The 27,406-nt window shown below is 30.2% G+C and overlaps 2 long non-coding RNA genes across 2 annotated transcripts; both read left to right on the top strand.

The window, feature by feature from the left end:
• Nucleotides 1-3,269: 3,269 nt before the first annotated feature.
• On the top strand, nt 3,270-23,436 carry LOC115697033 (uncharacterized). The gene is made up of 3 exons (XR_009685202.1): nt 3,270-3,466; nt 22,739-22,776; nt 22,866-23,436. It is a non-coding gene; the product is annotated as an uncharacterized LOC115697033 (long non-coding RNA).
• Nucleotides 23,437-23,459: 23 nt separating this feature from the next.
• On the top strand, nt 23,460-26,552 carry LOC133032604 (uncharacterized). Its single transcript, XR_009685201.1, has 3 exons — nt 23,460-24,101; nt 24,557-24,697; nt 25,736-26,552. It is a non-coding gene; the product is annotated as an uncharacterized LOC133032604 (long non-coding RNA).
• Nucleotides 26,553-27,406: the final 854 nt, after the last annotated feature.

Below are 27,406 nucleotides of genomic sequence, written 5' to 3'. Positions count from 1 at the left end.
ATTATTTCTAGTATAAACATAGTACTTTGTTATACTAACTGATTTCAATATAAGTACTTTGTGAAGTTGATAAGTTTATAGTATAAGTATTTTAGTATTTAATTTTTGTTGATATTTTGTCTTAATTTTGAAATCTTACAATTAAGATGGGGAATTTGACAAATAATAGTAATTTTCACCCTACTAATAATATTGTGTCGTTTTAAAATCGACACTAAAAAATCTGAAAAATACTAAAAAATCATAAATAAGTTTTTTGGTGTTATTTTATAGCCGACACTAAAGAACCTTTTAAGTGTCGGTTATAAAATGAGACCAAAACTCTATGATGTCGGTTTAAAACCGACACTAAAAGAAAAAACATAAATGTATACTTTAAGTATCGGTTATAAAACGAGACCAATATTCAATGGTATCGTTTTAGAACTGACACCAATAATTGACTTTTTGTCACTGTAGAATAGGTGTCGGTTTTATGAACCGACACTAAAAGTATAAGTATCAGTTTAAAACTGACACCAAAAGTGTATTTTGTAGTAGTGTTTTAAGATTTGATTTATCTGTGTTTTTGTTTGACCTTAGCTGATTTTTTTCAATGAAAAGGATAGTTAATTTGACAATGAAACTGTGAGTTTCTTTCTTCTCCAACAATATAATTTTTAAGTTCTTGTATTCTTTCTCTCTTTCTCTTCTGAGTTTGGTGAAGAGAGAGAAGTGGAGTGTAGTAAGGGTTAGTTTGAGGCTTTATATATGAGTGAGAGAGGAATATAAATCGTGGGAAGAAGCTTCGTGTCAAGGAATAAAAAAGCAATATGTGAGTAAGGTGGTCATAATTACTTGAGTATTCAAATATGACTCCTTCCTCACCCTTTTCTAATTATATTTTTATAATTGTATAGTCATTAGTCACCATGGGTGTTGGTGAAATATTTTATCACCTGAGTATCACGTGCAGAGGTTTGGTGATTGATTGGATCAAAGAACAGATCACATTCACATTTACATGTCCAAGTACATACCACCGTACACATGTATATAGAATTAGTCAATTTAGCTTTTATTCTTTAGAAATATACATACATCTTTCTTGTTTTTTTCCTTTTCTTTTTTTTTTTTTCTTAAAATGGATGTTGTTTTGTTCCATTTTTATTGATCTAATAGTACACATAAATATTCGTGGCACTTTACTTTCTCATATTATTATATGTATATAAGCACTTACGAATAGATCGATTAGTGAGTTGAACTAACATTAATTTTTATTATGTGTAGTGAACCCTTGATAACAATTTTGATCCATGTCGATACTCAAAATATTGCATTTCTCAACTTGACAAATAACCTTATTTTGAATGATATTATGAATACTTTTAATGTAATAATTAATTTTTTTTTTTTATCTTTTTCTTTTACAGTTTAAGTCAGACGCTCCCTACAGTATCGAGGAGATCAATGCAGTACGGGATGAGTGGGCCGAATTTGAAAAACCTTTGATTATGGAATAATTACATAAGGCACCATTTTTTGTAAAATATTTACATTTTTACGTTCAAAAAATGTTATTTTACATTTTTACGGTTTTTCAAAAAATAACATGAAAACAGCATAAAATTAACAAGAAAACAACATAAAAATAACATGATAATAACATCAAAATAACAACAAAAAAACAACAAAAAATAACATACATATAACAAAAAATTAACAACAAATGAACAAAATGTCAACATAAAAAGACCGTATTTTATGTAAATAAAATCAAAAAAATCGTAAAATTGTTTAAAATTCCATGAAACTGTATTTTTCTTGTTTTTTTATTGTTTTTGTGCATTTGTGAAATTAACCCTTTGATTATTGATTAAGTACAAGGTTACTACTTTTTGTTATAGTATATTTTATGATTGTTGCTATTAACTTTTGCATTATGTAATTAGTTTATAGTTTGTTTTCACGATACATGGAATATAAATTTTAGGATCGTTTCTATTAACAATTTTGGTATTATGTAATTAGTTAATAGAGTCAATTACTAATTTTATATAAGTTTTATAAAGTTATTTTAATTTTTTTTTTGTATCATGTATTTACTATTATATAAAATTGTTCTAAAATTTAAAAATGCAGGTAGGGAAAAATGCATGAAAATTTGCAATTTTTCCTAACATACATTTATGCTTCATTTTATAACTGACGCAATAAGTCAAAAATAAAAGTATTTCAGCAATTTATATGTCATTTTAAAACCGACGCTATAAATTTTTAGTGATAGTTTTAAAATGCCACAAAAGATTTTGCGTCATTTTCAAACTGACGTAGAAGATAAAAAAGAAGAGTATATATTTTGCGTCAGTTTTTAAATGAATCACTACAACATTGATTAGAAATAGGGGCAGACACATTACCGGCGGAGCATGTCCGCCCCTATTAATGGGCTTATTACCGGCGGAGTAGAACAAATTATTATTTTTTTAATTAAAATGAACAATAGCGGCGGATAGTACGTAATTATTACCTGCGGAATGTCTCGCCGGTAATGGGCAATGTGGTTTGTACGGAAAAATTTTCGCTTTTTTTTACTTTGAAAATAATTAGCGGCGGACTTTTACCAGCGGATTCCACCGCTAATAGAACAATAATTTTCCTATTTATACTATTACCGGCGGAACCCACTAATACCGGCGGGTCTGCACCGGTAATAATTTTATATGTATAAAAAAATCCTTCAAACCGATCACTTCGTCCTCTTCTTCTTCTCTCCTTCATCTTTCATCTTCTCACTCCATCTCTTTCTTTCCCCCATCTCAACTCATGTATAAAAAAAATTTGTTGCTACAGAATGCAATTCTACAGACCCAAAACCTGAAAAGTTCATTTCTTTTACATTATATATTTATATATATGTGTGTGTGAAACAGTGAAAGAAGAGACCTTTGGGTGGTGAGCAAAAGCAAGTTCTTGGAGAGTGGATATGGCTGGCAAAGAACCACTACTACAAATTAGTAGCGTTGACCGACGTGAATAGTATCCAATAATTAAATTCGTCTATTTATAATTGACACTAATAATGTATAATTCGCGTCTATTTATAAATGATGGTAAAAAAACAAACCGACGCAATAAAGCAAAAATTTAAAAAACTGCTTTACAATTTGCGTCGGTTGGTAATACTCGCTTTATATAATATGCGAGGTTTAAAAAAGGACGCTAAATATATACAAAGAGAGAGAGAGAGAGAGAGAGAGAGAGAGAGAGAGAGAGAGAGAGAGAGAGAGAGAGAGAGAGAGAGAGAGAGAGAGAGAGAGAGAAAGACCAACGCAACTACCAGTAAAATTCCTAAATCCCAAATGAGATGCGTGTACTGTTCACATTTCACCTAGCCCTCATCCTCTCCGACCTTGCTCTGGCGATCAACGGGCGGCCCCTTCGTCTTCTTCAAAATCATCACTAAAGTAACATTCATTTGCAGGTGCGTCAAGAAATTTCTCCAGTTGTAACGACAATTATTTCATGCTTAGTCCCTATCCTCAAACATGCTGAGGTGATTAATGCAACTTTTGTTTTTTACTTTTCTTTTGAAGAATACTTCTGATTGTATGTTTGTAACGCCCTAATATATAGGGACGCCATGTGTGTGATTTTATAAACTAGTTTAATAGTAATAGAATAATTAATTATTAAAAACCGTGATAATATTCAAACTTGACTAAAATAAAACACTAAAAAGGACATTATAAAGGCATAAAAAATGTGTTTTGGGAATCCCTGTTATAAAAAGTTTTGCTAAAGAAATATATACGACAACCATTTAAACATAAAATCAAAATACACAGCAGATACAGCCAGTCCAAAACAACTCCTGGCAACTCGGCACGCAGGCCAGTGAGGTCAATATGTACATTGCTAGAGAAGACTGCCACCTCATGGTTGATCTAGCTTTTCTTTGCCTTTACCTGCACCACATAGCACCCATGATTCACAAGGACACAGCAAGAAAAGTAATAATAAAAATCATATTGTTTATTATTCGAATATTGTCATTTATACACAATAAGAATCAAACCATAACACTTTGTTCATAAGATGAAATCCAAATCACTACTGGCATTTGCCACGAATAAACATTAGTATACAAATATTTGGTAATACAAAACCATTATACCAATAATGGAATTCATATTCATTTAATCATATAAATAATATATATGTTACCTCATAAAGCAACCATCTTCATGACATCATGTTGCCTAATCAGGAAAGTCGATGCTTTAATATAATGATCTTGTATTGTATCGCCTAATCAGGTGAGCCCGTACCTACACTCGGTACTCATCATATATCACTGACGCCCGTACTTACGCCCAGTACGTTGCCAGGAAAATTGCATCACCTAATCAGGAGAGCCCATATATCACATGCATAATATTATCACATTATCAATACTCAACTAATCAATCTTTTCAATATATAGCAATATTTATTATATCTCAATATTAATCAATTCATAACAATACTAATTGTATTACATACAACGTACTATGCAGTACAATATACTTTTTAATATATAACAATATTAATTATATTTCAATATTGATCAATTCATAACAATACTAATTGTATTACATACAACGTACTATGCAGTACAATATACTTTTCAATGTATAACAATATTAACTATATCTCAATATTAATCAATTCATAACAATACTAATTGTATTACATACAACGTACTATGCAGTACAATATACTTTTCTTACCTTTAATCTATGTTCATACATTTTGGCCAACCCAAGTGGAGAACTATCCCGATGATCTCGGCTCTATGTCACAACAACAGTAAACCAATAAGTGTTTATCCCAAAACACTGCTTATATTCACATAAGACTATCTAGGGTTTTCTACCAAACCCCGCAGTATAAATATACTAAAATAAAACTTATATTTTGGTTCTAAAATATACACCATATTGTAGAGCTCATTGTAAGCTTCGAAACGGTATATAGAATGTCAAAAACGGACACCCGAGTCAAATGTTATGATAAAAATATGATTTCTGATTTCTAAAGAATTTCTAAAAACTATAAAACTCGAAAATCCCAATTTTTGCACTCACCGAAACACTATCAAGACTTATCCAAATCACTCCAAACTTCACAGGGCGCATATATACCATAAATATTATCATCCTTATGTAACAGAAATAAAAATCGACCCCTTAAATGGAAAATGCCATTAACGTTCGGACTAAGCTTTAAAAAGTTCCAAACACGATTTCTAACTCAAAATCACTTCAAATTCAACAAGAAAATATCAGAATTAGTCCCATGCCTACCCGAGAACAATTCTACGAAGTCAGAATCTCCATAACCTTTTTAAATCATAAAGCCCCTATATAAAACCAATCGTTTTTTTTTTTCAACTTAAAACGTAAATAAACTATACCTTAAGCTTTTTCTCTTCAAGGATTTGCTATCCTGCTACTACCAGAGCTTAGATCGCTAAGTTTCAAGTTGAAAATCAAAGAAAATATATATAGAGGGAGAAAATTTTGTGGAAGAAGGAAGAACGAGGGTTTTGTTCTTCTTTCTTCCCTGCTGTTATAACTTAATAAAACTTAATATATATATATAGTTTTCTTTTTAAAACTAAACGAAACCTTTGTTTCGTTTTTTATATATATAATAATAATAATATAATATTAATAATTATATAATAATAATAATAATAATATAATATTAATAATAATTTTAATAAAAAATTTATTATTGATATTTATCTTATTATTTCTTAGCCACTAAGAAATCTTTATTTCTAGGGTATTTAGCCAACTTCGAGTACCCTAAAATACCCCGATATTTCTAAAATCAACTTATCCCAATAATCTCATCAATATTTCTAACTAAAACTGTTGTGACATTTTTGGCCTCCAATCGGGTCTCTAGGGTCGCCAAACTTGAAAATATTTTTATTTCACAAATAACTCATATTACATTCACACATGCTATATAAATCTCAGTAATTAACAAATTACGATTATTTACTCACTTATAGCAAAATTTAAATTTTATACTGAAATAGATTATAGTAAGATCATAATCCCACTAATTACCTGATTAACCCATAGTATAAGTATACTCTAATTATTTACCATTAGGCTTATTGGGATATTACAACCATCCCCTCCTTATAAAAATTTTGTCCTCGAAATTAATTTAAACAATTCGGGATACTACCCCCATATTTATGATTCTAATTCTCAAATTGCTACTTCTATCTTGCTGTTTTTCTATAGCACTTTCCTAACTAATGGGATTGTCTCATTTCATAGTACTTCCTTTTTCTAGCCCAAAACCTGGACAAGATGTTTTTCCCATATAATAAATTTGTTTGAAGTTTAACATCATCACAACTCAAAATACGGGTCGAGTCTAATACTAATAGGCTACCTGGCCTACTTACTCCAGTGAACAGGTATCTAGTATTTCTCTCGTACCACACTTATTAAGGTACCTAACCAGTGGTACATTTAATTATCAGTTTTAAATAAACACCTCGTCAGGAAAGAGATTATTTTAAGATAATCTAACCTTTATCAAATATGCTCACAACATGTTTCTAATATTCCATTGATCTTCTCAGGTTACCCACCTTTCAAGAATAAAACATTATACTATTTTTCGCTTTAACCTCCATGGTTCTCAATAACCCTTTTTTTTTCCCTTAACTTCATAGCCAAAGATATCAACCTTGGAATTTCACAAGATTAAATTATTTCTTCGTATGAATTTTGTATTCTCAATTATAGTATAAATTGTCTACACTGATAGACAACATATTAACTCTGTATGTCCAACCGTTACTACTCGGTCAAAATCATAAGATCCCATAGTACATAATTCATAATTATGTCTTTCTACTCCTTCTATGAGATCTCCTAAGCTGATCTACTGACTTAACTTAGTAACAAGTTAAGTATTCATTTATGATAGATATTCAATTAAAGCATTTCTTATTTCCGCCCACTTACTTGTCTCAATACCTTGTAAATTTCTGCTTATTAACACATCACTTCCTCTTAATAATCTCTGGAACGACTACCGATTCTGCATCCTAATATGAATCTTTCTAGCATACTTTGTCCTCACTCATACACTTCCCAGGGTGACTCCCCGAAGGATTTCCCATCTTGAGATTACCCCAAGTTAAGTATGCTTAATTCCAAAGTAAGCTCATGGTGGGTTATCAGAAAGTAGATGCTTCTTTGTCGTTCCTAATTGTATTTCTTGCTTTCATCCTTTCATTAATAAAATTCAATTGCCATCACTCCCTTCATAAACTTCTTGCAATTCCTCATCGGTTTTTGTTCATTTAAACTTGAGGAATTCCCATCTTATTGTCAACTTAAATCTTGTTCATCTCTACTTATTTTAACTTGTATCAATTTCCCTTGAATTGACACAACTTTTAATTAATTTTTTTATCATCACCACTAAGGTTTCACTCCTTGGTTCATATGATACCATTGCTTCCTTGCAATTATCACTATCTTCATACTTGGTTACCACTTTAAAACTTATTCTACACTCAATTATATAACTCGTTGTTTAATAAACAACCTATTTTGTGATCCAACATCCACCAATCACTCAATTACGTGTCTATTAAATTGCATCTCAATTCATAAGCTTTTCCCCATTTTGGGTGAGTATGCCTTTCCATAATTGCATAATAAAGTAATCTTTTCCCACAATGTCAATGGTCTCCTTATATACCATATTGACTATCCAGTCAATTATAAAGTACACTCCACCATTACCGTATCACCTTAAGTAATTTAGGTAATCTTCTTTACTTTAGTGATACCACTACTCTTCCTGACGTTCTTTTATACGTTACCCCGGTAAGGTCTCCGCTTCAAGCCTCCATTGGGCCCTTACGCCCACAGAATGATGGCTCTTATACATGACTGCATCACTCTAGCTGTTTCCTAGACTGACGACTGGTTCCACGGACCAATCCAAGTGTTTCTAACGTGCTTTGCTCTGACTTGCAACCTTCATTAGGAAATTTCTTAAATGAAACCACCCCAAGTCAAGGACACTCAACCATGGAGTTACGTCATGGTGAGCTACCAAAATAAGATGCTTCTTGCTAACATAGGTAGTCCCACTCCTACATAATCTCAAAATTACTACACAATCGTCACCTTTAATTCATCTAGGATTCCAGACAATACTCATAAATTGTCCCACCTTTGGTAACGCTAGATCACTTCTAAACAAAAGATTTTGTTATTTGAATCAATTAGATCGATGCCTCCATTAACTACTCATTTTCTATATCCACTAGGGAATATCAACAATTTAACTCATATTGTCATCTTTCTAATCAGTCTATCATGTTAAATGGATTACAACTAAATAACATACATGCACAGTCCATTCAGATTTCTTGATGTCTCTAACTAAATGTACAATGTTTAATATCAATAACAATTATAATATTGCCCATAAATTCTAACTTGAGTAGGCCGAAGGACCGATATCCGGGTCCCCTTGAACAAATACTGGCACTTGGGCAGGATTCGTACACTTTTCTTCTTTAACATTAATTTTTCTTAACTGTGGGCAGGTTCTTTTCAAATGACCCACTACCCCACAATAAAACAAGATCTGGCTCTACATTGGTTCAAATGGCGCCTTTTTGCATCTTGAACACTCAGGATAAGGTCACCATCTCTTATACTCACTTTGACCGCTATTATGGTCACCCTAGAATCTTTCGTTCTATCCCATAATTTGTGGTTCATTTAGTTTTTACTTCTTGATCTACTAGTAAGTTGGCTTCATATATTCCACCACATCCAGTGGTACAACAGGAAGTGTCGGTAGTATAAGAACAGACACAAGATGAGCCTGCTATCTTTTCAAATCTTAGATTTTTTTCCTTGTTGTATAATCATGTCCTGTATAACAGAATTTACATGTTCCCATCATTATGGAAATAAATAATTCTCTTCCATATTGTTTTCCCTGAGCCCAAATAGCTCGCTAATCAAACTATTTGATTGCCCTTACTGTATAACTTATCACATATTTAGTCCACATCTTCTGACTATTTAAAACTCAGACGGATATTAATATCAATATGCATATACCATACACATATTCTTATCAAAATTATCAGTATGCTACTTTCCAACATACTTTATAATAGCATAGGCAGGTAATCCAATATCAAATAATATAAACACTTACTATACCATGAGTCGACCTGTCCTCGCAGCAAATGTACATATTCGACCAGTCTTCAGGACCTTTAAAACCATGGCTGCTCTGATAGTTGTAACACCCTAATCTATAGGGACGCCACGTGTGTGATTTTATAAACTAGTTTAATACTAATAGATTAATTAATTATTAAAAACCGTGATAATATTAAAAACTTGACTAAAATAAAGCACTAAAAACGGACATTATAACATCATAAAAAAGTGTGTTCCGGGAATCCCTGTTATACAAAGTTTTGCTAAAGAAATATATACGACAACCATTTAAACATAAAATCAAAATACACAGCAGATACAGCCAGTCCAAAACAACTCCTGGCAACTCGGCACGCAGGCCAGTGAGGTCAATATGTACATTGCTAGAGAAGACTGTCACCTCATGGTTGATCTAGCTTTTCTTTGCCTTTACCTGCACCACATAGCACATGTGAGTCACAAGAGCTCAGCAAGAAAAGTAATAATAACAATCATATAGTTTATTATTCGAATATTGTCATTTATACACAATAAGAATCAACCCATCACACTTTGTTCATAAGATGAAATCCAAATCACTACTGGCATCTGCCACGAATAAACATTAGTATACAGATATTTGGTAATACAAAACCATTATACCAATAATGGAATTCATATTCATTTAATCATATAAATAATATATATGTTACCTCATAAAGCAACCATCTTCATGACATCATGTTGCCTAATTAGAAAAATCGATGCTTTAATCTAATGATCTTGTATTGTATCGCCTAATTAGGCAAGCTCGTGCCATAGCCTGGCACCCATATGTCGCATAACTGCATCACCTAATCAGGTGAGCCAATGCCAAAAACCTGCACACATATATCATATAATTGCATCACCTAATAGGGTGAGCCCGTGCCACAATTTGGCACCAATATATCGCATCGTCTAATTAGACGAGCTCGTACCTACTCCGGTACTTATCATGTCACTGACGTCCGTACTTACGCCCAGTACGTTGCTAGGAAAATCACATCACCTAATCAGGTGAGCCCGTACCTACACTCGGTACTCATCATATTGTTGGGTTTTATGCCCTAAATAAAACTCATTTCAATATAATCAGATTTACTTATTAATATAGATCAGAAATAACATTTAATGTTGCATGGTTCACATGATTTATTTCATGATTATATGTATATAATGTATAAATTCATCTGAAACCCTTTTCACATACTTGATCCTGTTTATTGTGCCGTCAACACATTGGAAAGTAAACATGACTATGTGAATAAAGTTTCTTAGATTTATCAGACACAGGGTTTTACTGATATAATAATCTACAACAGAGTTTACTTGCATTTGGAGAAGTGCTATGTTCTTTCCAGAGCATTGGTTAAAGTAAAGCTCAGGTTGGATGCATGGAGTATGCATCGGAAGGGACCGATATTGAACTTTGACTTAGATTTATTAAACTTACCGTAATATCTATTCAAGTCAATATCGCCTAGTTGATCCTAGATCAAATGTTCTTAATCCTGTTATGATTAGGCTCATCTTGAAAGGCTATTCGTGTTCTTTGATTTGTTAGTTAAGCCTACTTTTAGGTCAGGGTGATACGTACATTTTGAGAACACGGTAGTGCAATTGAGTGGGAGCGCTAGCATAAACATGGAATCTATAGCTTCTATCTGGCGAATAGTAAGCAAAGGATGATCTCCTTCGAGCTTGACCAAACGAACATAAATGGTGGAGTACTCATTTCACATAAGCTGAAATATCATTTATACGGGGTCAAGTGTTTTAAGGAATAAATACATTGTAGGGTGTAACGGTAATTTAATCCCTTTACAGTGTAGATCATTCATATAGAGGATCAGTGATCACATTAGGATTATAACAATGGATAACTAATGATGCATCTATATGGTGGAACATATAGAGCATTCTATATACTGAGAGTGCAATTCTAAGTTCTATGCGTGGATTCAACGAAGAATTAATAAGTTAGTGAATTTTAGTGCTAAATTCTTGATCTACTTATTGGAAGCTCGGTTATATAGACCCATGGTCCGCGCACTAGTTGAGATAATATTGCTTGTAAGACTCATGTAATTGGTTTTGATTAAACAATTATAATTCTCAAATTAGACTATGTCTATTTGTGAATTTTTCACTAAGTAAGGGCGAAATTGTAAAGAAAGAGTTTTAGGGGCATATTTGTTAATTATGATACTTTGTATGGTTCAATTAATAAATATGATAAATGACAATATTATTTAATAATTATTTATAGTTATCAAATAGTTAGAATTGACATTTAAATGGTTGAATTAGAAAATTGGCGTTTTTGAGAAAATTAGATGCAGAAAAGATAAAACTGCAAAATTGTAAAAAGTGAGGCCCAAATCCACTAGTATAGGGCCAGCCACTTTTATAGGAATTTACCTCTGATATTTTCATTATTTTAATGCCAAATAATTCAAACCTAACCCTAGTGGAATGCTATAAATAGATAGTGAAGGCTTCAGGAAAATTACACTTTTCTTCTGACACTTCTGATTCAGAAAAACCTGAGCCTTCTCTCTCCCTATCTTTGGCCGAACCCACTCTCTCTTTCTTCTTCCTTAAATTTCGAAATTCTTAGTGTATGAGTAGTGCCCACACACAGCAAGTGATACCTCAATCATAGTGAGGAAGATCGTGAAGAAAGACTTTCAGCAAGAAGGAGGTTTCAGCATCAAAGATTCAGAGAAAGAGATTCAGGTTCAGATATTGATAATGCTCTGCAATAGATAGGAATCAAGGGCTAGATATCTGAACGGAAGGCGTCATATTATTCCGCTGCAACCAATGTAAGGTTTACTAAACTTTATATGTGTTTATTTCATCGTTTTAGAAAGTTCATATTTAGGGTGTTAATAAACATACTTGTGAGTAGATCTAAGATCCTGGTAAAATAAATTTCCAACAACTGGCCTCAGAGCCATGGTAATTGATTTACTTGCAAGAAATTTGGACTTTAAAACGATTGTTTGTTTGTTTTTGGATGGTATCATGTTGTATTGAGTGTTATTTGATGATTGATTGATGTTTGTGAATTTTTTCGTGAAAAATAATTGCGATTCTGTTTCTGGAATTATTTTTATTGGATAGTATGGAAAAAATTAAGCAAGTTACTTTGTTACAGAACTCAATTTCGATTTAATTTGAATTAGTTATGATTTTTTGAAGATTCAAAAAAATCGGACCTGTGCTGAAATTTTCATGCGATCGCGAAAATTGTCCGTACAGCTCACAATTTTTTCGTTTTTCTTCGTTTTTTCATGCTTTTTCATGGAATTAACTTCCGATTTTTTGTGTAGTTCTGTATTTATACTATTACTATTCCTAATTCAATTCTAATTATCATTTTGAATTAATTTAATATTTTTTAAATTTAATTCAAGATATTAGTGTAATTTGAATTTAAAAATAGTTAGTATGTATCTTATTTGCTTAATAATCTATCTTATTTTTAAATTTGATTATATCTTATCTTATTTTTAAATTTAAGGTCAGATTTTAATATTTTAAATTAATTTTTTTTTAAAATAATTTGACCTTATTTAAATTTAAAATAAGATAACTATAATCATGTAATTTTAAATAGATGTAAAATATTTTGCTAACTTTTAAATTTTGTTATTTTATTTATTTAAATTACATTTAAAATCTGAAAAAGATATTCATTTATCTTTTTTTAATTTTTTATTTAATTTTTATTTATAAAATAACATTTAAATTTTAAAAGTAGTTAGCAAATTTTGAAATGATATTTAGGTTAGTTGAAACCTAATTTTTCAAAATTGTAGGTTTAATTTTAATTGTTTTTTTTAAATTTCGAAAAATTTTTAAATTTTTTTTTTAATTTTTTTACGAAAATAAATTTTTATTTATTTAATTAATTATTTTTCGAAATTATTTAATTTAAAATTAAATAAATCCTACATCCAACTATCCAGCTAACCTTGTTGCAGGAGTTTGTGTTTTAGCTTATGTGTAAGTTTTCAAAACCTATTATTACTTGATTGCAAACAGCCATGGTTACCTTTTGCCAGATCTATTGATCTGATGGCTCCCTTGGTCAAGATAATAATTTGTAACATGTATATTTACAATCTTCTTTCATCTGTGTATGACCTAGCAACATGATAGGACCCATCCAAAGTGTGCCTGTGTGAGCCTATGTGTTTAATTTCATTATAGATGCAAATAGGTTGCTGTTGCTAAATAAAATGTCATAGTTCTTGATAGATTTTATTTAGGCCCATTTAGTTTTTGGGCTTAGTCAATTAATAACAGTTGTTCATTTTAAGGTTAAATTCCTCTCTTTTGGGCCTTGTGTGAGAGTTGGGAGCCATAGAAGTGGGTACGACATACTGAACCCAGCACCCCCTCACATGAACCACCCCAATTGTGAAGGCAAATTTGCCTGATTTGAATGACTGTACTAGGTTAATTAAACTAGTTTAACCTAGTAAAATTGATTAGCAACATAATTAATTTCATTTATTTTGAAATTAATTTAAGAAAATTATAGTTTAAAGAATTTTTTATTCTAAGCTAAACTATATGTATTTTCTTGTATTTAATTAAATATAGCATTATAACCATCTAGATTCTTTCTGGAGCTTAATTTAAATTTTTCATTAAATATTCCTATTTAAGTTGATATTTAGTTATCTACAACTAACCAACTTAAATCTGAATATCTTTTGGATTTAAAATTTCAAAATTAAGTTGAGGAATTTTAGGCATTGGTTATTAAGATTCTTTAAGATATTTTTTAAGTTAATATCTTTTCGAATATTAACTTAAAATGGAATATTTTAGATATTTTTTAGGTTAATATCTTTTCGAATATTAACTTAAAATGGAGTATTTTTAAATTAAGTGGTTACAACTTAAATTTTTGATATTTAATTAAATTTAAATTTGAAATTATTTAAGTTCTAGATTTTTTCTAATACAACTTAAATTAGATATTTTTTCAAATTTTTTGGAAAAGATACTTAGTCAAATAAGATATTTTCTAGATAGTTATTTCTAGACTACTTATTATTTCTAATATTAAATAGGAAAATATTATACATTGTGAAATTAATTATTTATATAATTAATTTTGGTACAATTTATTTTAAGTATATTTTTCCTAGTATTAAACTAGAGATTAATAATTAAGCCTTCTCTACACTTAATTATTTATTTCTTGAATTTAATACATTTAATTAATTTGAAAATTAAATATCTAAGTTGATTTTTATCATCATACTTAAATATTTCTTTTTCATGACATTTAATTAAATAGAAAATTATTTTTAGTTAAAATTTATTTTTTCAACTAAATTTAAATAATTTTCAAAGTATATTTTTTCTTTATTTTATTAATCAAATTTTGAAATTGCATTTCTTAAATGCTGGAATTTCGAATTTTATTTGAAAAATAGATTAAAGTTGTAAATTATTTATTTTAATTTTGGACCAACTTAAATCATTGATTTTTTCATTTAATGATTAATTAAAATAAATGAAGTAATATATATTTTTCTTTATTTTATTAATCAATTTTCGAAATTGCATTTCATAATGCAAGATGATTTTGAATCTATCTTGAAAAATAGATTAAGTTGTAAATTAAATATTTATTTTAATTAATTCTTGGATCAACTTAAATCAATGATTTCTTTTTCATTTATTGATTAATTCAAAATAAATTGAATTAAAGTATATTATTAAAAATTGAATTAATTAGTCAAAGGAAAATCTAGATAGGTGATATTTTTGCTTGAAGTATTTTTGTAGTGTATTTAATTAAATAGAAAATTAATATTTAAGTTGATTTTCATCATCATACTTAAATATTTGAAATTTTTATTATATATATTTAATTAAATAGGAAAATTATATTTTTTGTTGTAAATTAATTTTATTAATTAATTTTGGGCGAACAATAAATTAGAATAATTTTTTCAGGATTAATTTTTTATTTTAACATGCATTTTCGAAAATTGTGTCCTTGAATACTTTAATTTTTCGAAATGCAATATATATTTATAGAAAATTAAATTTGAGTTGTAAATTAATTTAAATTAATTTTGTAACAACTTAAATTGAATATTTTTCTAAATATTTATTGTAAATTATTACTAAGATGGAAATAATTCATATCCATCTAAGTAAAATTTATGAATATTAAATCAAAATTTATATTTAGAATTTTTTCATTCTAAATTGGAAATTTTAATTAATAAATATATATATTTAACATAAATAGATTAAATAAAGAGAATCAAAGAAAATACAACTCTCTTTAAATAATGAGCTTTTAATTATTAAGATATTCGATCTCCATTGTGAGTTTTACACCGCGTTTGTTTTAGTGAGTAATCCTCCCTAATGGAGGAACGTTCATTAGCAATTTCGCACCGTTTAACCTCGCATGATAAGTAGTTTGTAAGTGTTTTGTATGGTATGGATCACCCTAATGGTGGCGACCATACTTGACTTGCAAATTGCGAAACAATGGTGGAAGCTCATAAGATAGAATTGCCTTGACTCTCGCCTAAACGGGACAACGCTGAATTCCAATCTTGATCGAATAAAAGGTTGCTAGAATGTTTAACATTTTAGACGAGCTGACAACTCTATTCAATGAATGGTAGCTTTGACTCTCGCCTAAACGGGACACTGATATCAGTTTGTTGAAAACCTTGGAAATTATTTAGGATTGTATGTTTTAGTATTTTCACTTGTCATTCCTACTTGCTATATGCTTATAATTTCTGAATTGTGTATGAATTTATATTGAACCATGTTATTTTCTGTTATTAAGTTGTAGTTTAATTTCGAATCTTCATTGTTGGTCTAACTTGGCTTGTTTATCTAATGAGATAAATCCCTAGTGAATTTTCACCATTAGACATACATAATAGTGTTAGATCTCGAAAGATAAATATTGTATATGCGACATCTAGCTGTTCATCAATTGATGACACCTTAGACTAGTATTTTTACGATATGAAACAAGAAGATTGTATAAATAAGATTACTTTGACTTTCGCTAATCGAAGCATCGTTGGATTCTTATTTATAAACGAAATTATCCTAATTCCTCTTAGCTTATTCATTTCGAATTAGCTTCAAAACATATCATTGGATGAATGGTCTATAAATCATTTCATGTCATTCTATATTTTCTCTTAAGAAATTAAATGACGCATATGATTATAATCCCGAAATTCTATTCCCAATTGATATAAATCCTCAATCTTAGAAATCTCCTACTTGTATGGGCAAATCTGACTTAGAGTTTGTATTAGTAGTGGTGGTCCAAGATAGAATTACTCATTATATTTGGTATAAATTTAAGTCTTTGACTTTAATTTTAGATTCCAAATAGAAATTTTCTTATATTTCTAATTCCAGAATACAATACAGTTACACTTTCTCAAGTGTTTAATATCCATCTTCTATTAATGGATTAAAACTGTATGGAATATGAGTTAGGTATTCTGTGACCAGGATCCACTTGCAGTATTCTAAGAACTCTTTGATGTAACTAAACCTATGTCATCAAAAGACACTACCATTTTTTTAATCTATGGCATTTGTATCTTGTTCATAGTGGATTTGACAAGATCAAATCTCTGCAAAGAGTTAATATGCCTATATCCACTAGAAGTAGTTCATCTCATTCGCAGATGGATGTACATTCAGGGGTGGATATGAGTTTTTCGTTGTATTCTTAAAACGATCACTCTAGATTATACCTTATGCTAAGAAATTTGAAATGTTTGAAAAATTTCATTAATTTCTAGCAATGGTTAAAACCATTAAGGTAAGTGTTTAAAGATCTTGTGAACTGATAGGGGTGGAGAAATAGTTAGTAGATATGCAGTTCAAAGATCATTAAATTGATTTTTGAATTATATCCAAACTTACCTCCCCAGAAATTTCGAGTTGCATGTTGATGATTAGTTACTAGTCGTTGTCTAATTCCTTCTATGGTAATACAATTTCAGAATGATGTAATGGTTGTATACTTAATGTAAATCATTACTAGATTCATGGATGACCTAATCAAAATCTTAAGAAAAGCTAGAACTGTTAACCATGGTTTGTTAGCTGTTCTAAGTGATTAGGGGTGGACCATCCCATTTTCAATAGATAAGAAAGTGTTTGTTCAAACAAATACTACTTTTCTAAGATAATGACTAAGTCTGAAAACAAGTAGCAAATAAAGGAGATATTTTTCTTGATTCCAAAAGTGTTCTATCATCTTATATAACATATGATGATCCCACTGCCTCTGTTGTCTTGTCACAACCGAAGAGATTAATACCATTTAGTTTTCTTCGACATAATTCACGGTACCTTGTCGTAGTGGGAGAGTTTCTAGGAACTCACCTTCTTATGACTTGGGAGACACTAGTGATTAAAATCCATTGTGAGTTTAAACAAGTAATGGATTGTCAAGATAAGAAACTAAGAAGAAAAGCCAATAGAACTATGGTTTAATCCATTCACATGGAATAACCTAAAGTTTTCTATTACAAGGACATAAAAGGAAATTTTAGTTAATAAGTCTATTCTATGGACTTAACAAACTTCCTGTTCCTAGTATTATAGGTTTGAGTTTATCTAAACCTATGGCTTGTGGTATACCTGGTAATTACTTACTCTAATGCAAGCAACTTACTTTAGTAAGATGCTGAAGCATTTTCTTTCTAATGGCAATCTATAGAAGCTTCACAACTTCTTAGGTATAGATTTTATTTATCTAAGGAAAAGTCTTAACTATTCCAGAAAAGATAAAGCCATGAAAGAATTTCTTATATCAATAGTGAGAGGTCTTAGATATGCTTTTATATGCCTTAGACCAGACACCTGCTGTTGAGTGGGAGTAATGAGTAGGTATCAGATTAATCCAGGAGAAGAACATTGGAAGACAATCAAGTAAATCTTAAGATAAAGAAGAGGAACTATATGTTAGTCTATAAGGGTGTGTTTAAAACTCTTAGACTTACACCATATCAGATTTCGAAATTTTCCTTTGTGCTAGAAAATCTTTCTGATAAGATGGTGATTACTCTGGGGGTGGAATAGTGATTTTGGAGAAGTGTAAAAACCTATCTGAAGTCTCTAGGTCTACCAGGAAGGGACTGAATGTTAAAGTTGCAGGAAAGGTACTTATTCAGTCTAAGGAAAGTTCTATACATCTTTGGCACCATTCCAAATTGCCTTAAACTACTAGTGTTAATTTCCTGATTAACCAAAAGTAGTTGCCAAAGGTATAGAATCCAGTATCCCAAGAGAGTAGACATATAGAGAGGAATTTCACATTATCAATGATTTTGTGATTAAAGGAAGGGTAATGGTGGAAAAAAGGTTGTGTTTAATTCAACCTTTCAGATCCTATTACGAGGAGTTTACTACTACTACACTTGATTTGTATATCAAGGTGTTGAGATTATTTGAAACACACTTTTAGTTTTATATTAGTGCAAGTGGGAGTTTGTTGGGTTTTATGCCCTAAATAAAACTCATTTCAATATAATCAGATTTACTTATTAATATAGATCAGAAATAACATTTAATGTTGCATGGTTCACATGATTTATTTCATGATTATATGTATATAATGTATAAATTCATCTGAAACCCTTTTCACATACTTGATTCTGTTTATTGTGCCGTCAACACATTGGAAAGTAAACATGACTATGTGAATAAAGTTTCCTAGATTTATCAGACACAGGGTTTTACTGATATGATAATCTACAACAGAGTTTACTTGCATTTGGAGAAGTGCTATGTTCTTTCCAGAGCATTGGTTAAAGTAAAGCTCAGGTTAGATGCATGGAGTATGCATCGGAAGGGACCGATATTGAACTTTGACTTAGATTTATTAAACTTACCGTAATATCTATTCAAGTCAATATCGCCTAGTTGATCCTAGATCAAATGTTCTTAATCCTGTTATGATTAGGCTCAATCTTGAAAGGCTATTCGTGTTCTTTGATTTGTTAGTTAAGCCTACTTTTAGGTCAGGGTGATACGTACATTTTAGGAACACGGTAGTGCAATTGAGTGGGAGCGCTAGCATAAACATGGAATCTATAGCTTCTATCTGGCGAATAGTAAGCAAAGGATGATCTCCTTCGAGCTTGACCAAACGAACATAAATGGTGGAGTACTCATTTCACATAAGCTGAAATATCATTTATACGGGGTCAAGTGTTTTAAGGAATAAATACATTGTAGGGTGTAACGGTAATTTAATCCCTTTACAGTGTAGATCATTCATATAGAGGATCAGTGATCACATTAGGATTATAACAATGGATAACTAATGATGCATCTATATGGTGGAACATATAGAGCATTCTATATACTGAGAGTGCAATTCTAAGTTCTATGCGTGGATTCAACGAAGAATTAATAAGTTAGTGAATTTTAGTGCTAAATTCTTGATCTACTTATTGGAAGCTCGGTTATATAGACCCATGGTCCCCGCACTAGTTGAGATAATATTGCTTGTAAGACTCATGTAATTGGTTTTGATTAATCAATTATAATTCTCAAATTAGACTATGTCTATTTGTGAATTTTTCACTAAGTAAGGGCGAAATTGTAAAGAAAGAGTTTTAGGGGCATATTTGTTAATTATGATACTTTGTATGGTTCAATTAATAAATATGATAAATGACAATATTATTTAATAATTATTTATAGTTATTAAATAGTTAGAATTGGCATTTAAATGGTTGAATTAGAAAATTGGCGTTTTTGAGAAAATTAGATGCAGAAAAGATAAAACTGCAAAATTGCAAAAAGTGAGGCCCAAATCCACTAGTATAGGGCCAGCCACTTTTATAGGAATTTACCTCTGATATTTTCATTATTTTAATGCCAAATAATTCAAACCTAACCCTAGTGGAATGCTGTAAATAGATAGTGAAGGCTTCAGGAAAATTACACTTTTCTTCTGACACTTCTGATTCAGAAAAACCTGAGCCTTCTCTCTCCCTATCTTTGGCCGAACCCACTCTCTCTTTCTTCTTCCTTAAATTTCGAAATTCTTAGTGTATGAGTAGTGCCCACACACAGCAAGTGATACCTCAATCATAGTGAGGAAGATCGTGAAGAAAGACTTTCAGCAAGAAGGAGGTTTCAGCATCAAAGATTCAGAGAAAGAGATCCAGGTTCAGATATTGATAATGCTCTGCAACAGATAGGAATCAAGGGCTAGATATCTGAACGGAAGGAGTCATATTATTCCGCTTCAACCAATGTAAGGTTTACTAAACTTTATATGTGTTTATTTCATCGTTTTAGAAAGTTCATATTTAGGGTGTTAATAAACATACTTGTGAGTAGATCTAAGATCCTGGTAAAATAAATTTCCAACACATATATCACTGACGTCCGTACTTACGCCCAGTACGTTACCAGGAAAATTGCATCACCTAATCAGGTGAGCCCATATATCACATGCATAATATTATCACATCATCAATACTCAACCAATCAATCATTTCAATATATAGCAATATTAATTATATCTCAATATTAATCAATTCATAACAATACTAATTGTATTACATACAACGTACTATGCAGTACAATATACTTTTTAATGTATAACAATATTAACTATATCTCAATATTGATCAATTCATAACAATACTAATTGTATTACATACAACGTACTATGCAATACAATATACTTTTCAATATATAACAATATTAACTATATCTCAATATGAATCAATTCATAACAATACTAATTGTATTACATACAACGTACTATGCAGTACAATATACTTTTTTTACTTTTAATCCAGGTTCATACATTTCGGCCAATACCCAAGCGGAGAACTATCCCCGATGATCTCGGCCCTACGTCACAACAACGGTAAACCAATAAGTGTTTATCCCAAAACACTGCTTATATTCACATAAGACAATCTAGTGTTTTCTACCAAATCCCGCGGTATAAATATACTAAAATAACACTTATATTTTGGCTCTAAAACTTACACCATATTGTAGAGCTCATCGCAAGCTTCGAAACGGTATATAGAATGTCCAACCGGACACCTGAATCAAAAGTTATGATAAAAATACGATTTCTGATCTTTTAAGAATTTCTAAAAACTATTAAACTCGAAAATCCCAATTTTTGCACTCACCGAAACACTATCAAGACTTATTCAAATCACTCCAAACTTCACAGGGCGCATATATACCCATAAATATTACCATCCTTAAGTAACAGAAATAAAAATCAACCCCTTAAATGAAAAACGTCATTAACGTTCGGACTAAGCTTTAAAAAGTTCCAAACTCGATTTCTAACTCAAAATCACTTCAAATTCAACAAAAAAAATATCGAAACTAGTCCCATGACTACCTGAAAACAATTCTACGAAGTCAGAATCTCCATAACCTTTTTAAATCATAAAGCTCCTACATAAAATTAATCATTTTTTCAACTTAAAATGTAAATAAAGTATACCTTAAGCTTTTTCTCTTCAAGGATTTGCTATCCTGCTACTACCGGAGCTTAGATCGCTAAGTTTCAAGTTAAAAATAGAAAAAAAATATATATAGATTGAGAAAATTTGGTGGGAGAACTTCTCTACTGTTATAACTTAATAAAACTTAATATATATATATCATTTTTTTTAAAAAACTAAACGAAACCTTTGTTTCGTTTTTTATATATATAATAATAATATAATATTAATAATTATATAATAATATATTAATAATAATTTTAATAAAAAATTTATTATTATTATTTATCTTATTATTTCTTAGCCACTAAGAAATCTCTATTTCTAGGGTATTTAGCCAACTTCGAGTACCCTAAAATACCCCGATATTTCTAAAATCAACTTTTCCTAATAATCTCATCAATATTTCTAACTAAAACTGTTGTGACATTTTTGGCCTCCAATCGGGTCTCTAGGATCGCCAAACTTGAAAATATTTTTATTTCACAAATAACTCATATTACATTCACACATGCTATATAAATTTCCGTAATTAACAAATTACGATTATTTACTCACTTATAGCAAAATTTAAATTTTATACTGAAATAGATTAGTAAGATCATAATCCCACTAATTACCTGATTAACCCATAGTATAAATATAAACTCTAATTATTTACCATTAGACTTATCGGGATATTACAATGTTCTTCTAGAGGATGAATCATTCCTAATTGCAATTGTTAATACTGTTCAGGGGCTTAATAAGTCACTTATTTATAATAGTGCAATCACACTCGGTAGGCTTGCATGGGTTTGTCCAAAGATTTTTGTAAATTGACAACTATTAGCCAACCTTCTTTATTGTTTTTCTTTCTTTGTTACATTTATGAAATTTGCAATTGGGTTTCTGACATTTTTGCTTTGGTAATGGCAGAGAGATCAGAATCTTCCATCAGAGCCACCCACACCGAGGTACGCTACATATCTATCTACCTTTTCTTCATCTATCTCTTAATCGTTTCAGCTCTCATCTGTCTCTTGATCGTATTTTAGCTTTCCAGTGATCAATTTAGGGTTTGATCCTTCCTTTGGAACTCTCTCTTCTTACTGATCAGATTATTGAAATGGATGCCAAAGATGATACTAGGAAGTGATTGAAACTAGTTGTATGTTGAACTTCGACTTCGACTTCAACTCGAACGACTCGGTACTAATTTACCAGACTTTATGTCCATTAACTGATTGACTGGTTGCCTTTGTTATAAGGTGGAAGACCACAGAGCTATTTTGATGGCTGAGGCTGAAATTGATCAGACTAACGGTGGATCGCCAGAAATGGAACTTCATATCACTCAAATTCTTGAAAAATTGGACAATTTCACTAACCTGGTACTATTTTCATTTACATAATATTAATAATCCTTTTATTCATTCATTTATGAAATGGATCTTCTCATTCTTGCTGTTTGTTGTTTGTTGCAGGTGTCTGAACTTCTTGAATCTAGAAAGACAATGTTTAAGGAGCTCAATAATGAATTCGAAGAGCAGATGATCACATTAGTAGTACCTATTATATATTCACTTCTATATAATTCAATCTATAACTTAAACTCTTGCTCTGCTCCAACCAAAATAATTTAATAATTGTTATTATTATGAACACTTTATCATTAATTACAATTAAAAAAGCCACATACATATATATACATATATTTTTATTATGTAAGACATATAAGTAAAGCACCATATACATTTATCTTTATAAAATTATACTTCATTGCAAAATAGTTAAGAAAAATAAGTGTCAATGGTATACTTGTAAACAGTAAGATTTTTATTTAAGGAACCCCTTATTTTGATGTGACTATTGTTTGGTTCTCTAAATGGAGGCTCAAATGTATTACTTGGAGATGTGCTTTGTTTGAATTCTTAACAGCCTACTGTTGGCAATATCACTCAAGTCCAATGTGTAGGAGTTTTTATGTAAGTATTTTTCTCTAACTCGGTGTTATATATGTGTTTCTAAATTTTGTTAGAGGCTAGTCAGAGGCAGAGGTTGATTTATACTTGTAATAATTTTTATTGGAATATATTATAGGATTGGAATTGGACCGGAAGTCACGTAAAGAGGAAGAGGAAGAGAAAGATAAATACTTTTTTGATCCCTACGAAGATGACTTGGAGAAAAGATCTTGCAAAATTGCCTATGGTGATGGAAAGGATGACTGCTGCAAGTCTAGTAAATCTAAAAAACTTAGACCACTACCTAAATATAATGACATATTGGATTGAATACGGTATTAAATTAGGCTTTGCCTCTTCTCTTGTTTGTTTATGTTACTGAATTAGTGCTAAATTTAAAAATAAATAATATTAACAATAATAACAGTAGATATTTGACCTTGAGTGTTGTTTACTATTTGTGCTTCATTTTATAAGCGACGCAATAAGTAAAAAAAAAAGTATTTTAGCAATTGATATGACATTTTTGAACCGACGTAATAAGTATTTTGTGACAGTTTTAATATGCCATAAATAATTTTGCGTCATTTTTAAACCGACGCAAAATATAAATTAGAAAAGTGCATAATTTGCGTCAGTTTGTAAATGTAAATAATTGTTTTTTTCGTCGTTTTAAAAACGACACTAATAAAAAACTATTTGCGACTGCGGTATATACGTGTCTTTTTTTTAACCGATGTAAATTCTTTAAATGGCACTTAAAAACTGACGGGAATTATACTTTTTGTAGTAGTGAACAAACAGTCTTCAGTAGCTGAAGTGGAACCTGCCGCTGCATCAGATCTAAAACTTTTACTGGTGTGGAAGTTCCGTCCAAGCTCTGTCCAAGCTCCCCCATACCAGCCAAAGCTCCAATAAAAATTTTCTTCAGGTATATATATTGATATATATAAAGATTAAATTTATATTTCATCATCTCTCAAATTGTAAACATTATCCCTAAATCTAAACCCGCTAATCTCTAATATATATCAAATCCTCAAATCAACCATATTCATATTCCATCCAAATCAGACCAAATCCCAAATCAAAACCCACACAGATCTCTTTTAGGTTAATGTATATGTATTTTATATTTATATATAATTTTAATAATATATATATATTTATGTTTATATGTATATTTTTGTTTATTTTTGGGGTTACGAGAATGGTGATGGTGATGGTGATGGTAAGATTTGGGGTTTGGGTAAGGATTTGGTGTGTGAAGTCTAGGATTGGTATCATGTGGCCTTGGTATATATTCTAATTTTAGTGTAATTTAATTTTGTGTGTGGGTTGAAATTGTATTTCTATCTTGTGTAATATTTTTCTTCTTACAACTAAAATATATTTTTTACTTTTTTTTTTCACTAATCCACTCTCTTTTTATCTTTATTATTTATTTATTTATCTTTACTTAGAAGATTTGTAGGACTTAGTGATCTCTATATTTTCTTTAATTTTGTTGAACTATTTTTCTCTAGTTAGTAATAAAATTATCTTCTATGAAATAGAAATCCATTATTTGGAGAGGTTGCAAAATTAAGTCAGCTAGTTGCCATGAAATGCTTAGGTGTTACTCTTATAGTTTTGTTTCAGATCACTACAAGATTGCATTCTTTTTACTTGTGTCAGAGTTTAGATTGTCTAATAGTTATGATTAATTAAAAATAGACTGCATATTGATTTTCAATTATTTTCTATATAATTTTACTGTATTGACTAAAACTAGTTAGACTATAAAATGTTATAATTTTATTTTATAGATTTTTCTCTAATGCATAACTATATATACTAATATCATGCAAGTTAAGTTAGATAATAATAATATCATATATTTGTAAAGCGTTACTCAAAATAATAAGATTACATTTTATATTTATTTTTTGGTGTAACTATTAAGAATTAATTAAAATTAATTTTGTAGCTTAAGTTATGATGGAAGAGAGTAGTGGTTCAATCGATGTAAAGAAGAATAGTGATTCAATCGTTGTGAAGAAGAGAAAATGTCAATGCGGGGCTGAATGTGTAGTAAGAAAAAATAAAAATAATGGCGAATTATTTTATGGTTGTCCGTTGTGGAAGGTAATTAATTTTTGTTGAATTTTAAGAATTCAAGCACATATATTATATGATAAACTTTATTGATTATTTGCTATATGCAGAATAAAACTGATCAAGGCTGTAGATTTCAAGGACTTGTTGAAGATGAAAGGTCGACCGCTTTAAAATCATTTGATACCAAAGAAATAAATCGATTGTTGGCGGCAATAAATTCAATTGTGCAGTTATTGTTGGAGATGAACATTGTTTTTAATAAAATAGTTGATTTGTTGTCGAAGATGAATATTATGTTTGCTAAAATGTTACAATGTATAATTATTTATTTTGTTATATATTTGTTATTTAAATGTTTGTATATGTGAAAGTTCAATAATAAATATTTTTATGTAGTATTGAGTGTTATCGATCAGTAAATATAATTTAAATTATAGTAATATTTTTAATTTTAATTTTAATTTTTATTATATTAACATGTAATGAAAAAAACAAAAAAGCATTAGAGGCGAATTGGTCTGCCGCTACTAATAATGTCAGTTTATGTGTCTGACACTATTATTAGCGGTGGAGGTGTCAGTCTGCTGCTAATACCCATTTTTAGCGACCAAGCATTACCGGCGGACCCCGCCGCTATTAAGTTTTACCAGCGAACTTGGGGATTATTACCAGCGGAATCCTCCACCTCTAATAACCATAAATGTTATAGTGAATATGATTGTTTTTTGCGTCCGTTAACAAACGACGCTAATAAAAAACTATTTACGACTACAGTATATACGTCAATTTTCTAAACTGACGCAAATTCTATAAATGACACTTAAAAACTGACGAGAATTGTACTTTTTGTAGTAGTGTTTATTTTTTTGGCTCTAATTAATATATATTGTTTAAGAAATTTATTTGTCCAAATGTAATAAATTCTTAATTGATATGTATTTTTTCTTTATTGGTAACTTCATAAAGGTAGATCATGTGTGTGTTATATTCTCATCCCAAAAGGGAGTATATAAAGACAAGTTGACTCTACAATATTTTTTAATTGCTTGGCTCATATAGCTTAATCAAGTTTTAAATTTTTGGTCTCTTTTCTGTGAACAACAATAAACGTTTCCATCCAAATTTTGAATGCACCAACTTTAAGGCATGAAAACGAGATGTGATAATTACTTTAGGCATAATGAATTTGGACTTATGCCTGCGAGAAGAAAAATCTGTTGATCTTACTGATCTCAGTACTGTTGCCAAGAAAAGTCTTCATGCACATTGGGAAAAGTAAACATGTCTTAGCCTCATCGCTATAAATTAAAAGTTCCATTCCTGAACATTTATTTAGTTGTTTGCCAAACACCACAAATGCTAATGAGTTTTTCAATGTTATAGAAAGCCATATGCAACTGGTAAAAACGCTGAAGCTAGACATCTTATGGATGAAATGATAACCATTAAGTATGATGAATCAAAAGGAGTGCGATATTTTATTTTGAAAATTGTGAATGTTCAGTCCAAGTTGAAAGATCATAATATTCCTCCCCCTGAC

Source organism: Cannabis sativa, chromosome X (genome assembly GCF_029168945.1).
Source record: "Cannabis sativa cultivar Pink pepper isolate KNU-18-1 chromosome X, ASM2916894v1, whole genome shotgun sequence".
Classification (NCBI taxonomy): domain Eukaryota; kingdom Viridiplantae; phylum Streptophyta; class Magnoliopsida; order Rosales; family Cannabaceae; genus Cannabis; species Cannabis sativa.
This window is presented reverse-complemented; position numbering and strand designations above follow the sequence as displayed.